The sequence below is a fragment of the Lepisosteus platostomus genome, chromosome 5, assembly GCF_059453375.1.
Source record: "Lepisosteus platostomus isolate fLepPlt1 chromosome 5, fLepPlt1.hap1, whole genome shotgun sequence".
Taxonomy (NCBI): Eukaryota; Metazoa; Chordata; class Actinopteri; order Semionotiformes; family Lepisosteidae; genus Lepisosteus; species Lepisosteus platostomus.
This window is the reverse complement of record NC_142615.1, coordinates 4,877,872-4,894,275: the sequence shown is the minus strand read 5'-3', so window position 1 is coordinate 4,894,275 and position 16,404 is coordinate 4,877,872. Positions and strand designations below refer to the sequence as shown.

The 16,404-nt window shown below is 41.0% G+C and overlaps 1 long non-coding RNA gene across 2 annotated transcripts; it reads left to right on the top strand.

Annotated features, from left to right (window-relative positions):
* The first annotated feature begins 1,252 nt into the window (after positions 1-1,252).
* Positions 1,253-14,817, top strand: LOC148662618 (uncharacterized). 2 transcript variants are annotated; one of them, XR_015936863.1, is made up of 5 exons: positions 1,253-1,706; positions 2,482-3,092; positions 5,134-5,184; positions 11,347-11,385; positions 14,756-14,817. It is a non-coding gene; the product is annotated as an uncharacterized LOC148662618 (long non-coding RNA). The 2 variants fall into 2 exon arrangements; XR_015936862.1 differs by having other exon boundaries at positions 1,258-3,092.
* Positions 14,818-16,404: the final 1,587 nt, after the last annotated feature.

Below are 16,404 nucleotides of genomic sequence, written 5' to 3'. Positions count from 1 at the left end.
ATTTTAGCCCTGAATGAATTAATAGCAAACATAGTTTACATAAAAGACATTTTTCCAAGAAAGTTTAGCCTTTGTCACTAATGAAACCACTAAATAAAGACATATATAGAAAAATCTTAAGATTTTTAAAATACATGACTTTGCTAAAATTTATTTGAAAATAAAAACAATTACAACCGCCAGGGGAGAGAGAGAACAGGGGAGGGATGTTGGTTTTGCATAAGGGGCGGGGCTATGGAAAGTAGGTATGTTTGGGAATGTGTAGTTACATGTTCTGGCTGTTTGTGAATTATCGTTGTTGAGTATGGAGTGTTGAGGTATTGATTTTGTGTAATGCTTTATGTTGAAAATTGAGGTGGATTTTGTTTATGATAAACAGGATAAACTGGGATGGGAGGAAGGTTTGGTTTTGCATAAGGGGCGGGATTATGATAATTGGAGGACTTGCGAGTGTAAAATGGTTTGATTATTTGATTTTGTATTGTGGTTGTTATCTATGTTTTTGGTTGGTATTATGTTTATATGGTTGTTTTTGTTGGTTGGTTGTTATTATGGTTATTAATAATACGATCTATAGTTGAAATCTGAGCCTAAATAAAAAGAAAAAGCAAGTGATTAGGTTTATGAGCAATCTAATTACTTATTCGTTTAAAAAGCTATATAAAATAAAGTTTATTATTAATTTGCTGGACAGAGCGGTGAACATTATTATGCATAAGACAAAGATAACGATCCTGATCAGTTTAGAAATCTGTGTACGCTGTAAGGTTTTTACTTCTTAAACTTTTAAAATACACGTTTAGAATTGAAAGAAATCCTCTTCCTGGTATAGCAAACCAGCACGTCTTTTTTCTCCAATCAGAGGGGTGTTAGATGGTGTCAGCCAATCACCATTCTGCGTTGGGTAGCAACGGGTGACTGTTCTCAGGCGGAAGATGTAAACAGCTTAATGTTCGTGTTAAATATTTTTTTTTAATTAAAATTCATTCTATACAGCAATCGCATATTTGGGTACCGTTTCATAAAACTTTCATGCTTAAAATGTTTAGGGAGAAATGGAAGACTGGTGTGTATTTTTTCTTTAAACTACCAAGACCAGCCATACACAGTACAGTTTACATACATACAGTAATGTTTTAAATTAATATCGTTTATTACCTTCAGATGCTCCTCTTCTTTTTATGTTCAGCTACTAAAATTTCCCTTTAGTGGTAAAATCCATATAAATATTCAAAACTAAGCGGATTAAAATGTGCACAGTAAAGACATTAAATGATTAAATCTTTGCACTACCAACCAATGCACCACGAGTGCCCCTGTCGGTCATTTTGGCCAGCCAATCACTTGCCCTGCGGTATGCTCCGGTGCCCCGCGGTGGCTTGTGGGTAGGTTACCGTACCGCGGGTTTTTACCGCGCATTTTGAATGGCTGCATCTGTATGTTTCACAGCAGGGGGGGTTAAATGCTGCAGTACTACAACTGGCCAGCAGGTGTCTCCAGCAAGCAGGTAAGGTAGACCGTGCTATCCTCTCCGATTTTCCTTACTTCCTTCCACTCTGGACACTCCACTCTAAAGGTAAAGGGGACTCTCCTCCACCATCACCAGTGTGCGGCCCCCACCTGGATGATGCGACGGCAGCCGTAGTGCGCCAGAACGCTCCCCACACACCAGCTCTCACTGGCCAGTAGGCGTTTCCGTCAAGCAGGTAAGGTAGAGCGGTGTGGATCACCTGTGGGTGGGAAGGGTTTGCCGGTTCAAATCCCGAGACCGTCAGAGGAATCCTACTCTGTTGGGGCCCCTGAGCGAGGCCCTTCACCCCAGCTGCTCCAGGGGCGCCGTATAAATGGCTGACCCTGCGCTCTGACCCCCAGCTTCTCCCTCCCCTGTCTGTGTGTCTCCTGGAGAGCCAGCTGGGGTCTGTGAAAAGACGCATTCCTCATGCAAGAAATTGTATAGGGCCAGTAAAGTGATCTTCCTTTAAGATTCTGACTCTCCCACAACGCTGAACTGGATGACTAAAGAGATTTGTAAAATCATTTGAAAAAGAGTGCAGCTCAAAGTTTTGGAAAGTGTATAGAAAAAGCTGATGAGGGATGGAAAGGAAATATATTCAGAACAACTTAGGGATACATTCGTCTCAAGACAATGAGCAATCCAAAATCCTTTTTGAGTTTTGGGCAACTGGGTGTAGACTGGTCAAGGAACGTCTTGACCTGATGCCCTTTAAGAGGGAGAGGAGCACGCTTCTCATGTCAAAAGGAAATGGAACAAGGAGATTTGTGGGGAATGGACTGGATTACTCGCCTGCAGGAACAGAGCCAGAACTTGCAGCGCTTTGCCAGCGAAGCAGTAAGAAATGAATTAGATGGTGCTTTCAGACTTTCAGTTCCCTGGATGACAGAAATGACATCTATGGATGGAAGGAGGAACTGAAGACCTGTTCTTGCGTTTGTGATTTCTTTGTCTTTTTTTCCCCGAAGAGTTGCCCCATGGAGAGGAAGACGAGGGGCTCTTGTGTGCCTGTGACCCCCCACCCCCCCGTCTGTGTTTTTCACAGGCAGGTAGGAGCTGGAAAAGTCGCTGAGGTGCTCCTATTTCCTCCCAGCCTTCCTGGACACCCTGATGGAGACCATGTAAACTCCACACAGAAGGTGCCCCCTCCTGGGATTCAACTCCCAGGAGCCACGAGGCCCTCAAAAACTTCAGCGCCACCCGAGTGTCCCCATATCGTAAGCGCAAGAATGCGAAAATGAATGTTTGTGACGATGGGTGGAGATTGGACAAATTATCTTTAGTTACACATGCGTCAATCAAGATAAGGGTGAAACACCATCATTTCCCCTGATGAGTATCATCTACAGATGGAAGGAGGTGCCACAGGAGGAGCTGAAGACCTGTTCCTGTTCTCTATAAGCGCTGTAGATCTCCTCTGCTGCTCTGTGACTCTGCTCCAGGGTGGTGGCCAGTCCTGTGGACTCTGTTTGTCTGGGATCTCGCTCTGCTCTGAGAGAGGCCGGTCAATCCCGTTGAAGGATGGAGAAGATCCTGTCTGTCCTCTCCCTGGCTGCCCTGCTCCTGCTCTCCTCAGCTGGTAAGTCCCACAGCTGTCGAACAGCCGCAGGTCGGAGATCTTCTACTTGAAGACGCATTCAGTAGTGACGGGGGCAGGAGGAGGTCGTTTATTTCCTACCTGAAGATGCGATCGGGGGTTATGGCGACAGGAAAGGCGGCTCGGCACCGTTTTGGGTCGTTTAGGAACCAGGGGGTCATGGGTTCAAATCCAAGCTGTGCCACTGTTTGTACCTTTTGAGCGAAGAGTTTAGCTTGGGTTTGCAGTGAGGACTCGGGGGGGTAAAAGCATCTCGATGCGAAAGGGGATTCGTTCGCCGTGGATATGCCTAGCAAAATAAAAACAAAAACACCTTTTAAGAATGAAGATGCAACGTTTCTAGTGGCATTTCTCAAGATCTCTTGTGAGGTGTGTGTGTGCGTGTGGGGAAATATCCTGAATTTCATTTTAATATCTTTCTCTCCAGCGCCGAACCACCAATTTAGTTATTGCTAGAGTTTTAAAAAAATAATTGTGATTTCGTTTTGATATACGCATTGCTAAAATCACCCAAAAGGTATGATCAATAAAATAGCACAGTGAAACGCGGATTTTTTTTTGTTGCAAAATATACTTTATTTCCGTTACTACATCTAAAAAAAAAGGAAAACCTTCTTGCAAATTAGTAAGTTTTGCACACAATAAAAAAACTTTCTGAACGGCGGCGATTGTCTATTATCAATCTGTGCAAGTGGACGACGGGGCCAGATTTTTTGCACTTAAAGATTCCTTCCAAGCTCTATCACTTGCTTTTGTCCATTAATAATAATAATAATAATAATTGCTTACACTTATATAGCACTTTTCTGGACACTCCACTCAAAGCACTTTTACAGGTAATGGGGAATCCCACTACCACCACCAATGTGCAGCCCCACCTGGATGATGTGACGGCAGCCATAGTGCGCCAGTCCGCTCAGCACACAGCAGCTCTCAGTGGGGAGGAGAGCAGAGGGATGAAGCCAGTTCAGAGAGGGGGTTATTAGGAGGCCATGATTGGTAAGGGCCAATGGGAAATTTGGCCAGGACGCCGGGGTAACACCCCTACTCTTTTCGAGAAACGCCCTGGGATTTTTAATGAGCACAGAGAGTCAGGACCTCGGTTTGACGTCTCATCCGAAGGACGGCGCCTTCTTACAGTCCAGTGTCCCCCGTCACTATACTGGGGCATCAGGACCCACACAGACCGCAGGGTGAGCGCCCCCTGCTGGCCCCACTCACACCTCTCCCAGCAGCAACCTTAGTTTTTCCCAGGAGGTCTCCCCATCCAGGTACTGACCAGGCTCACACCTGCTGAGCTCCAGTGGGGGGGGGGGCTGCCAGTTGTGAGTTGCAGGGTGATCTGGCTGCTGGCTATTAGTCCCTGTACGGGGCCCAAAAGTCCTTTCCAGCGCTCTCTCACCGTAGAGAAGGCCCATTTCGCAACATCGTGCTTCATCCTCCCTCTGAGGTCCACCAGTATCCTCTCCTCCAGCTCCCTCGCTCCCCACTCCACGTTGTGCTGGGTGAGAGTGTTCCTCGACTCCCACAGGCCTTGTTCTGCGAGGGACAGCAGCACCCACAGTAGGAAGTGCGTCCCCTTGTCCAGTTGGGTGGGTGCCAGCCCCCGCCCCCCCCCCCCCCCAGCAGAATGTACTGGTGACTGAGCACCACTCTCAGGAGGTGAAACACAGCTATGATCTCACCAGAATCTCCTCCGACATCTGTGAGCAAATGATCGCTTATCTCCCAGCTGCAGCAGCAGCCCAGGATAGTAGTTGGTAGCTTGTTGCTTCAGGCTCTGCATTTCCTTTTTCTAAACCCCCAACCATAAAACAAACTCGGCTCTCCCCCCATATCTAACAAGTGCTCTTTAAAAAAAATCCAAATGCGATAACATTCGACTGGTGGCTTTTGCATCGACGCAGCTACGTTTTACACACAGGGAGCCTTACAGGAACGAAGGATCCTGATTTATTATTAAAAAAAACCTTTTATAATATGTGCAGAAAGACCGAATCCACCTAATTCTGTTGTCTTTCAGGAACCGGTACCGGACCTCGCAGGAGATCTACAGACAGCAACCTCTACGAATGCAAGTTTTCCATTAAATTGTCTTTCGGTTACATTCTTCTTTAAGCTCTTTAAGATCGGACCACTTTATTCTCCCTATACCACTTCTTGCATGAGGAATTGGTCCTGTCGCAGACCCCAGCTGGCTCTCCAGGAGACACACAGACAGGGAGAGAGAGAAGCTGGGGGGTCAGGGCGCAGGGTCGGCCATTTCTACAGCACCCCTGGAGCAGCTGGGGTTCGGGGCCTCGCTCAGGGGGGGCCCCAACGGAGTAGGATTCCTCTGCCGGCCGCGGGATTTGAACCGGCAACCTTCCAGCCACAGGCGCAGATCCTTAAAACCTTACCGCTTAGCTTTCTAGAATGATCATATACAGATGCTGCCATTCAAAATGCGCAGAGGATAACGCATTATTTTCCGGTATGCTGTACGCAGTCTACCGCGAGTAACCGGTAAATACCGCGAGTTACCGTAAATTCTCCTATAATACGACAAGCAAAATAATAGTATACGGAATTTCCGCAAGGTGGAGCTAATAAAGCTCAACCTCTCATGTTTGAGCTGTGGCCATCAGTCTTTAACGAAGATATTACTAATAGTATTAATAATGAATGACCTTGGACAAGCTGTAAACTCAAAGTATTGCCCTGGTCCACATTCTTTTTTTTATTGACCGTCTTTGTAAAAGTAACACCACAGCATTTCGCAATCACGCATTTGTTTCCAATCATGCAAAGTACAGTAATTTTTGAGAATCGATTCACCATGCCTTTCACATGCTCATAAAAGAGATTGATTTAGGAACATAAACATATTACCGTATGAAAACTGTACTGTATACAGTATGTATATGTATATTTAATGTCTTAACTGTGCCCGTTTAAGAATTGAATATTCATATCTAATTTTACAACTGAAGGGAAATCTTAGTAGCTGAGCATTAAAAGAATAGGAGCATACTGCAACGCGTGTGAAGGCCATAAACGATATTAATTTTGGAACATAAACATACAGTATATTGCTGGTCTCGGTACTTTAAAGAAAACATACACGAAACATGGTTTCATTATGACCAGAATCGGTCTTAAGATATTTTTAACTTGATTTACAGTATTTGAGAGGTATGTCTTGACACTGATACTACGTAAATACTGCTCACGTATATGTTTCTAGGTTTATATTATGCATTTCATACGGTCAAATTACTTTTGAGCAACTAATAAGAAGCGTGAAACGGTATGCCCAGGGCGTTTTAGTTTCGTTTTGTGCTGGGACTCTGCTTTTAACAATGTCGCCGTGGATTGATTAGAGATATCAAGTACATACAAGTCATTTTTTAAATGTTGTACTTCGTCTTGAAAAAATGTTACGAGTACATCATCTATCAACAATTACACAGGTTCTGTTTCCATATTGCGGATTTTGGTTACGTAATATTATTTTCTAGATTTCACGTTGTGAATATATGATTTGGGCAAACATAGCCGCAAAGAAGTACATTATGGGTTGTTGTTTTTTTTGCAGTTTTATCTAGAACAAGCGATGCTTAAACCTTTGTCTGATTCTTGTGAAACTATCCACACGACAGTTACAGTACCTAGGAGTTGACTTCAGTGATGTCACTGATGGGATGTTTCTAAAAATCCATCCTCTGTAAAACGTCTTCTCTAGTTGTCCTGCATATGTATTCGCTAATGAACCTGTGTGTTCTGAGCCTGGATCTCTACATTTCTGTATGAACCAGCTTAGAGGGCTAAAGACAGCTTGTGTTTAAATTGAGTATAAGGCAATTTATGCTTCTAAAGTCATGGTCAGCATTTATTATTGTACTGTGCTATAAACTTGTTCTGTGCCTAGTCACATTATTTTATAGCGTTTTATAGCGTTATCAAATCTGGTGGAGCTGTGTTAGTTTCCTGACTCCCATGTCACATGGTCTGTGATTGAATCCCATGGAACTATGACTTTATTTTTTAACAAACATTTCTTTGAAAAAATGAAACGTTTGTTCATGCACAAACAGTGGCATGTTACATTATAATTTGGGTGTCTCCTCTTGCCAGAAAGCTCTAAATTGCATTCTGAGTGCGGTTTTTGACTTTCTAAATTGCAAACCATAAATAAAGCTGATAAAGCTTAGACTAACTGTATTCTAAACTGTATTACAACAGCACATTGGACAATGCAACATAAATTGCAAAAATGCACTTGGAATCTCTCCAAGCCCTCCTACGAAAATTATTTAAACTGCGACACTGATCATTCATCTCTAAATAAACTTTATTTTATATAGCGTTTTAAGCGAATAGGTAATTAGATTGCTCATAAACCTAATCGCTTTTTCTACATAAACACAGCATGATTGCTCTCTGAAAATGCTTTTCCTTTATATTTAGGCTCAGATTTCAACTATAGATCATATTATTATAAACTTTCTTGGAAAAATGTATTTTATGTAAACCATGTTTGCTATTAATTCATTTAGGACTAAAATACGTTCATTGTCTTCCAATCGAGTCGAGTTGACATTTGAAACACATCGCACGGCTTTAAAAGCTAGAAAGACAGGTTTCGATTCACATTAGCTGGCGAGCCTTGTTAACAAAAAAAACTATTAATAATGTAACATGCCACTGTTTGTTCATGAACAAAAATATACTGAGATTTCCTTAGATACGCGATTAAAAAAAAAATTGAATCCCCGGCGGAACACATTCCATAAGAATCAGCGCTTTTACAGTATATATCGCCTTTAAAGGTGGCTTCTCAAAACGCTTTACAGGATAAAAACAACAAGAACGGCAACAACAACAATATTGTATTTCATTGCACTTTGAAAACCAAGTAATAACTTAACTATACGTGCAAACGTTTCATATGTTGCTGTTGTGAATGCCTGTGGAGTGTATCTTATTTGCCTTGAGTCCTGGTTATCTCTCTCCCCCTCCTCCCTCTCTCCCTCAATTCAATTCAAGGTGTTTTATTTACATGACAGATGGGTACAATCAGTGTTGGGTATGTATATTTTGATATTTACACCCGGCGCGGCACCGAGGGAGCGTCTGCATTTATAACTTAGTTTTTAAAATTAGTCAAGCAATATGAAGCATCTCCTTTTACTTTTAAGTCCCTTAAATACATTGAGCACAGCTTTCTCACCACTTAAGATTGCTTTTTGATACCATCCTTACACAAAGCAGAAACTTTCCGATGACTTACAGAACAAGTGGAAAGATTACAGATTTTAATAGTCTTTAATTTTGTTACGTTAAACGTTTTAGGAACGTTTCATCTAAACAAACACCACAAAACTATTCTCAATTATATTTCTGAATGTTATGTTACACCTACAGTAGTTCACTGCTTTAAATACATCGAATTAAGAAAGTTGTGTAGCACTTTAGATCTTTTTTTCTGAACCAGGGAAAATCTGATCATGTTTCTCTAGAACAATAATAAAAAACTTTATTTTACATATCACCTTTAAAAGTGGTAGTACCATTTTTTAGTACTATATTTTTTGTATTATATTCCCTATTAATCAAACTCTAAGAGTATGTATCGGCTTGTCAGTCAGGTCTTTTTTCTCTATTTGAATTGTGGTTTACACATCGCACGACTTTAAAAGCTAGAAAGACAGGTTTTGATTCACATTAGCTGGCGAACCTTGTTAACAAAAAAAAACATACCCATGGAGGTCAAGCCAGAGAGAGTTTTTTACCCTCTGTCTAAAAACCCAAATAAACCGGGGCAGAGACTCCGGGGGGATCATTACGTGGTACAGAGCGGAGCTCAGTCAATTCTTATGGAATGTGTTTTCTTTCTTCTTTTTTTCAGCATGGAATAAACCTGTTACTTGATTCATATGGATGCCCGGTTCCGCCGGGGATTCAAAACATTTTTTTTTTTTTTTTTAATCGGGTATCGAAGGGAATAGGCAGTATAACCCTGTTCATGCACAAACTGTGGCATGTTACATTGATTTGGGTGTCTCCTCTTGCCAGAAAGCTCTAAATTGCATTTTAGGCATGGATTTTGACTTTTTAAATTGCATTTTGAGCGCGGACAGCACATACAAGGGTTAATGAACTGCGCCAAGAAATTTGAAATAGTATTCTTTAGGTGTGAGGGTAGGAGTGGACCGCAGCAGGCATAATCAGCAAACCAGGAAAACAAAGAACAGGACAGGTGAGATGTGTATCCAGAAAACGAGTGATCAGAAAAAGGAAATGGTGTCTTTCCCTGGCATTATCTCATCGGTATGGTGTAAGTTTACCCTTACTTCGTGCGACTGGAAAATAATTCGCGATCGGATCAACGAAATGCTTCGTAGAAGGAGGCGCTCTTTTCCTCTAGTCTAACAGCCTGTCCACAAACAAAACATTCCTGTTAGACAAGAGGAATTGGAAAAAAAACAATTTTGTCAATGGAAACCAGTGTGTCTCTCTCTCTACTGGATGTCCCTCTCACTCTCTGCTGAATGAATAAAAGCATTTTATTAAAAACGCGTTTGCGTTTGTCTGGTATTTACTTTGGTCCCTTTTAACTGTTTTTCGATCTACTGTATTGCTTTGAGATGCCACTTTTAAAGGTGATATGTAAAATAAAGTTTATTATTATTGTTATAGAGAAACATGATCAGATTTTCCCTGGTTCAGAAAAAAAGATCTAAAGTGCTACACAACTTTCTTAATTCGATGTATTTAAAGCAGTGAACTACTGTAGGTGTAACATAACATTCAGAAATACAATCAGGTATTTGACAAATAAAAACGATTACAATCTAATCCTTCCACGTTTGATCCCAAAATTCCAAGAAATATAAATCTTCACGGGTAGAAAGCTATGCTGAAAGTTTATTAAGATACTTAGAAGACAAAGATACTGTATCAATTTATGTTGCATTAGCCTGATTATGATTAAAAAACACATATAATTAAACACGCGTTTGTGATTTAAATCAGAACACGATTTAAATCAATATAAATGTTTATATTGTAATGCATGCTGTCCAGCCTCCATTTCTCTATAAAAATTCACTCTATTGCACACACACACACACAATAGAAGCAGGAAGCAGAAGCAGGGACCGTTGTCGGAAGGGAAGAAGGTGACTATTCATTATCAAAAATGACTTAGAATCGATCATGTTGTGATATTTTGAAATATAAAAGTCAATTGATTGTCCATAATATCGCTATTCTATTTTTTCGAAGAAATGTTTGTTAAAAGAAAAGTCCAGCACCAGCTGGCTTTGAACACAACCTGTGAGTTGTTAGTCAGGCACGTAGACCAGTAGGCTACAGGGGAAGTCGCATGAAGAGGGAGGCGAAACAGCCCTACACAGCCCTGTCGCAGTACACGAATATAATCATAACGTTATTAAATTCTTTAGATACGCGATTCCATATTATATTCCCTATTAATCAAATTCTAAAAGTATGCTTGTTGACTCCGGTATCTCTTTAGTTAAAGACTTCGATGCTTAAAATGTTTAGGGAGAAATGGAATACTGGTGTGTATTTTTTACTTTAAAGTACCAAGACCAGCCATATACAGTACTGTATGTTTATGTTCCAAAATTAATATCGTTTATGGCCTTCACACGCGTTGCAGTATGCTCCTATTCTTTTTATGCTCACCTACTAAGATTTCCCTTCAGTGGTAAAATTCAATATCTACAACGGGCACAGTAAAGACGTTTACTGTACTGTACAGTAAATCTTTCTACGACAGACCAACGGACCACGAGTGCCCCTGTCGGTCAACCAATCAGGTACCGCGGTACCCCGCGTCATCTTGCGTCATGATGCGCGATGCCGCAGCCAATTACCTCCGGTACGTGTCTGTACCGCGCAATTTGAATGGCTGCATCTGTATAGCAGGGATTCATGTGGGAGTGCATCTTATGCGGTTTTTGCTTCAGTGAATAAAGACGACTGTCAGCGTAGTCTTTGGAGTCTTGCGCACAAGAGCAAGGCTCCCGTATGCATGTGAAATAGACGATTTTCAACACGGAAGCTCTCGGCTGATGCCCTTTGTTTGGCACAACGGACTACAGGACGAAACCCGACTGAAAATGGAAAGAACTGAAAAACTCCACACAGATACCACCCCTAACGGAACATTGGGCCCCAGCGCTACAAGGCAGCAATGCTAACACTTGTTTCTTTTTTCTTTTAGGGTGTAACCTTCACTACTATAATAGCAGTGGACAAGAAGGTAAGAGTTTCATCTGTCTTCTGGTCATTATCTTTTATAAAGCCAAGAGGAGGGGACATAGGCTGGAGAAAGACACTCGACTCCAGCACATCCACAACGTTTACAGTGCAGTGCAGAATTATTGGCTGCTCATTAGAACTGTGATTCGTTATAGCACATCGACCCCCGGGGCTGAATCTTCAAAACGGTCTGAAAGAGGAGATTCTGGAGACCAGATGTCTGCCGAGAGACGCTGTATTGTTTGAGGAGAGCAGCAGTAAAGTCATGGACTATTTTACAGTACGTTGCTGTTGCTCCAGGGCATGCTTTACAACACGATGGAGTTTATTTTCAAGGACTGGCCAGGTTAATTGGACTTAAAGTGAAGTGAAAGAAGACATTGTCAATAGAAACTGTATCAGATATTTAAATGGGTGTCGGATGAAATTATTTGATAGTAGAAATATCAGTCAGACTACAGAACTGAAATTTCCCTTAACTCCCAAATAACCTTTTAATCTGATCCAGGAATGTTTCACGTTTCAGCACAATTTGTTTAATTTGAATGGCAGATCACTCCTTGCCTCCATGCTGTATATCATCAACTTACTAAAGCCAGGTTGTCATCTTTCCCTAAACACTGACGTGCAGTCTGTTACTTGTGCCGGTTGTGTCTCTGATGCTTCGGCTGTAATTACATACGTACCACATACTTCCTTTCTCCTATCATTGGATCTGTGGGTTTCTAGTAAATCGTTCAATCTTACAATCTAAAAAAAATAGATTACGCCCAGCTCTGAAGAGTTCTCCCAGACTCTGACAGGGTGTTATCTTTGACATCTCCAGCTTTCAAACAGGGAGGGATCTTTCTTTTACTTTCAAAGGCTTGCTTCTCCGATCGCATCCCCTCCTACCTTTTTAGAATAATAATAATTAATAATTGCTTACACTTTTATATAGCGCTTTTCTGGACACTCCACTCCAAGCGCTTTACAGGTCATGGGGAATCCCACTACTGCCACCAGTGTGCAGAATCCACATAGATGATGTGACGGCAGCCATAGTGCACCAGAACGCTCCCCACACATCAGCTCTCAGTGGGGAGGAGAGCAGAGTGATGAAGCCAGTTCAGAGAGGGGGGTTATTAGGAGGCCATGATTGGTAAGGGCCAAATTTGGCCTGGACGCCAGGGTTACACCCCTACTCTTTTCGAGAAACACCCTGGGATTTTTAATAACCACAAAGAGTCAGGACCTCGGTTTTACGTCTCATCCGAAGGACGGCGCCTTTTTACAGTATAATGTAAAGCTGTGTTTATATCCGTTTTTTCTTTTCAGGTATTTGAAAAGTGCGATAGTACCTTGAGCGATTTTCAAATGAAACCAAGGTGAACCTAAAACAACAAAACATAAAAAGAGGAGAGCTGTTGTTGAAAAGTTTTCAAAATATTAGCTTAGGGGTGGATGGGGTCCGAGTTTATCCCATCATTATTGGTTCCTAAGTATAAGTAAAGAATGGCTAATTCCGTTTTTTGTTTTCAAAGCTGACACTGGTCTCCATCTTCAAGAAGAGATTCCAGTGTGGGAATATTGAAGGGTTGAATTAGTCTAAAGAATCCTTAAGAGAAACTGAAAAGAGTTAGTGTAAGATTAATACATAGTCAGATATTTGTTTATTAAGGTAGCCGCAGACTATGATGACACCACTATCTTACGTGTCTTCTAATAACTACATGGTAAGATACAATACAGTAAGTGTTCACGTGTAAATTATGAAGCTTAAAGACTTCAAGCAACATTAAAGCTCATTTTTCTTTAAAACTGGCAGCATGGCCAAAGTCTGATACAATTAATCTAAAGGGGTGCGAGGTAATTATTTTCTGGAGGGAAAACATATATATTTCTGAGCTACAATAAGTAATTTTGAGAAAAACCGTTTGATATTGAAAGATAGGGAAAAAAAACAAACACAGAGCAATGGATCTGTTAAAATCACGACATGAGTTGGATTGGGGCGTCTTCATCCCAAAAGTTAGTTTAACATTTTCTAAACATTGCATATGAAGTACAGCGTACCACATTGGTCAGCTGTGTCTGTGGTCAGATCATTGACTGTGACCACTTTTGTGACATCCAGGTACTGACCAGGCTCACACCTGCTGAGCTTCAGTGGGGCTGCCAGCTGTGAGTTGCAGGGTGACATGGCTGCTGGCATAGCTGTGTTTATAGCTGTTTTTTTTTCCTCACCACACAGCAGCGTTATGTATGTTTTGCTCTTTCAGTGATCACCAAAGTGACGAAGCCCCAAGATAAAATAGGTAAGAGGGTTTCATGTCATCGTGCCTTATGTTTTACATGTTCATAAAACTCAGCTATAAGGAGTGGGGTGGACATTAGGACATGCTGCATGCAGAGCAGCGCTTAATGCTCATCAGCTCTGACGTTTCTTTTCAGGTATTTGAAAAGTGCGATAGTACCTTGAGCGATTTTCAAATGAAACCAAGGTGAACTTAAAACAATAAAACTAAAAAAGAGGACAGCTCCTGTTGAAAAGTTCTCAAAATGTTAGCTCAGGGGTGGATGGGGTCCTAGTTTATTCCATCGTTTTTGGTTCCTAAGTATAAGTAAAGAATGGCTAATTCCGTTTTTTGTTTTCAAAGCTGACACTGGTCTCCATCTTCAAGAAGAGATTCCAGTGTGGTATTATTGAAGGGTGGAACTAGTCTAAAGAATCCTTGAGAGAAACTGAAAAGAGTTAGTGTAAGATTAATACATAGTCAGATATTTGTTTATTAAGGTAGCTGCAGATTATGATGACACCACTATCTTACGTGTCTTCTAATAACTACATGGTAAGATACAATAAGTGTTCACGTGTAAATTATGAAGCTTAAAGACTTCAAGCAACATTAAAGCTAATTTTTCTTTAAAACTGGCAGCATGGCCAAAGTCTGATACAATTAATCTAAAGGGGTGCGAGGTAATTTTTTTCTGGAGGGAAAAAATATATATTTCTCAGCTACAATAAGTAATTTTGAGAAAAACAGTTTGATATTGAAAGATAGGAAAAAAAAACAAACACAGAGCAATGGATCTGTTAAAATCACGACATGAGTTGGATTGGGGCGTCTTCATCCCAAAAGTTAGTTTAACATTTTCTAAACATTGCATATGAAGTACAGCGTACCACATTGGTCAGCTGTGTCTGTGGTCAGATCATTGACTGTGACCACTTTCGTGACATCCAGGTACTGACCAGGCTCACACCTGCTGAGCTTCAGTGGGGCTGCCAGCTGTGAGTTGCAGGGTGACATGGCTGCTGGCATAGCTGTGTTTATAGCTGTTTTTTTTCCTCACCACACAGCAACATTATGTATGTTTTGCTCTTTCAGTGATCACCAAAGTGACGAAGCCCCAAGATGAAATAGGTAAGAGAGGTTTCATGTCATCATGCCTTATGTTTTACATGTTCATAAAACTCAGCTATAATGAGTGGGGTGGACATTAGGACACGCTGCATGCAGAGCAGCGCTTAATGCTCATCAGCTCTGACATTTCTTTTCAGGTATTTGAAAAGTGCGATAGTACCTTGAGCGATTTTCAAATGAAACCAAGGTGAACTTAAAACAACAAAACTTAAAAAGAGGAGAGCTCCTGTTGAAACGTTCTCAAAATGTTAGCTCAGGGGTGGATGGGGTCCTAGTTTATTCCATCGTTTTTGGTTCCTAAGTATAAGTTAAGAATGGCTAATTCCATTTTTTGTTTTCAAATCTGACACTGGTCTCCACCTTCAAGAAGAGATTCCAGTGTGGGAATATTGAAGGGTGGAACTAGTCTAAAGAATCCTTGAGAGAAACTGAAAAGAGTTAGTGTAGGATAAATACAGAGTCAGATATTTGTTTATTAAGGTAGCTGCAGACTATGATGACACCACTAACTTACGCGTCTTCTAATAACTACATGGTAAGATACAATAAGTGTTCACGTGTAAATTATGAAGCTTAAAGACTTCAACCAACATTAAAGCTCATTTTTCTATAAAACTGGCAGCATGGCCAAAGTCTGATACAATTAATCTAAAGGGGTGCGAGGTAATTATTTTCTGGAGGGAAAAAATATATATTTCTGAGCTACAATAAATAATTTTGAGAAAACAGTTTGATATTCAAAGATAGGAAAAAACAAACAAACACAGAGTAATGGATCTCTTAAAATCACGACATGAGTTGGATGGGGGCGTCTTCATCCCAAAAGTTAGTTTAACATTTTCTAAACATTGCATATTAAGTACAGCGTACCACATTGGTCAGCTGTGTCTGTGGTCAGATCATCGACTGTGACCACTTTTGTGACATCCAGGTACTGACCAGGCTCACACCTGCTGAGCTTCAGTGGGGCTACCAGCTGTGAGTTGCAGGGTGACATGGCTGCTGGCATAGCTATGTTTATAGCTGTTTTTTTTTCCTCACCACACAGCAACGTTATGTATGTTTTGCTCTTTCAGTGATCCCCAAAGTGACGATGCCCCAAGATAAAATAGGTAAGAGGGTTTCATGTCATCGTGCTTTATGTTTTACATGTTCATAAAACTCAGCTATAAGGAGTGGGGTGGACATTAGGACATGCTGCATGCAGAGCAGCGCTTAATGCTCATCAGCTCTGACGTTTCTTTTCAGGTATTTGAAAAGTGCGATAGTACCTTGAGCGATTTTCAAATGAAACCAAGGTGAACTTAAAACAACAAAACTTAAAAAGAGGACAGCTCCTGTTGAAAAGTTCTCAAAATGTTAGCTCAGGGGTGGATGGGGTCCTAGTTTATTCCATCGTTTTTGGTTCCTAAGTATAAGTAAAGAATGGCTAATTCCGTTTTTTGTTTTCAAAGCTGACACTGGTCTCCATCTTCAAGAAGAGATTCCAGTGTGGGAATATTGAAGGGTCGAATTAGTCTAAAGAATCCTTAAGAGAAACTGAAAAGAGTTATTGTAAGATTAATACATAGTCAGATATTTGTTTATTAAGGTAGCTGCAGATTATGATGACA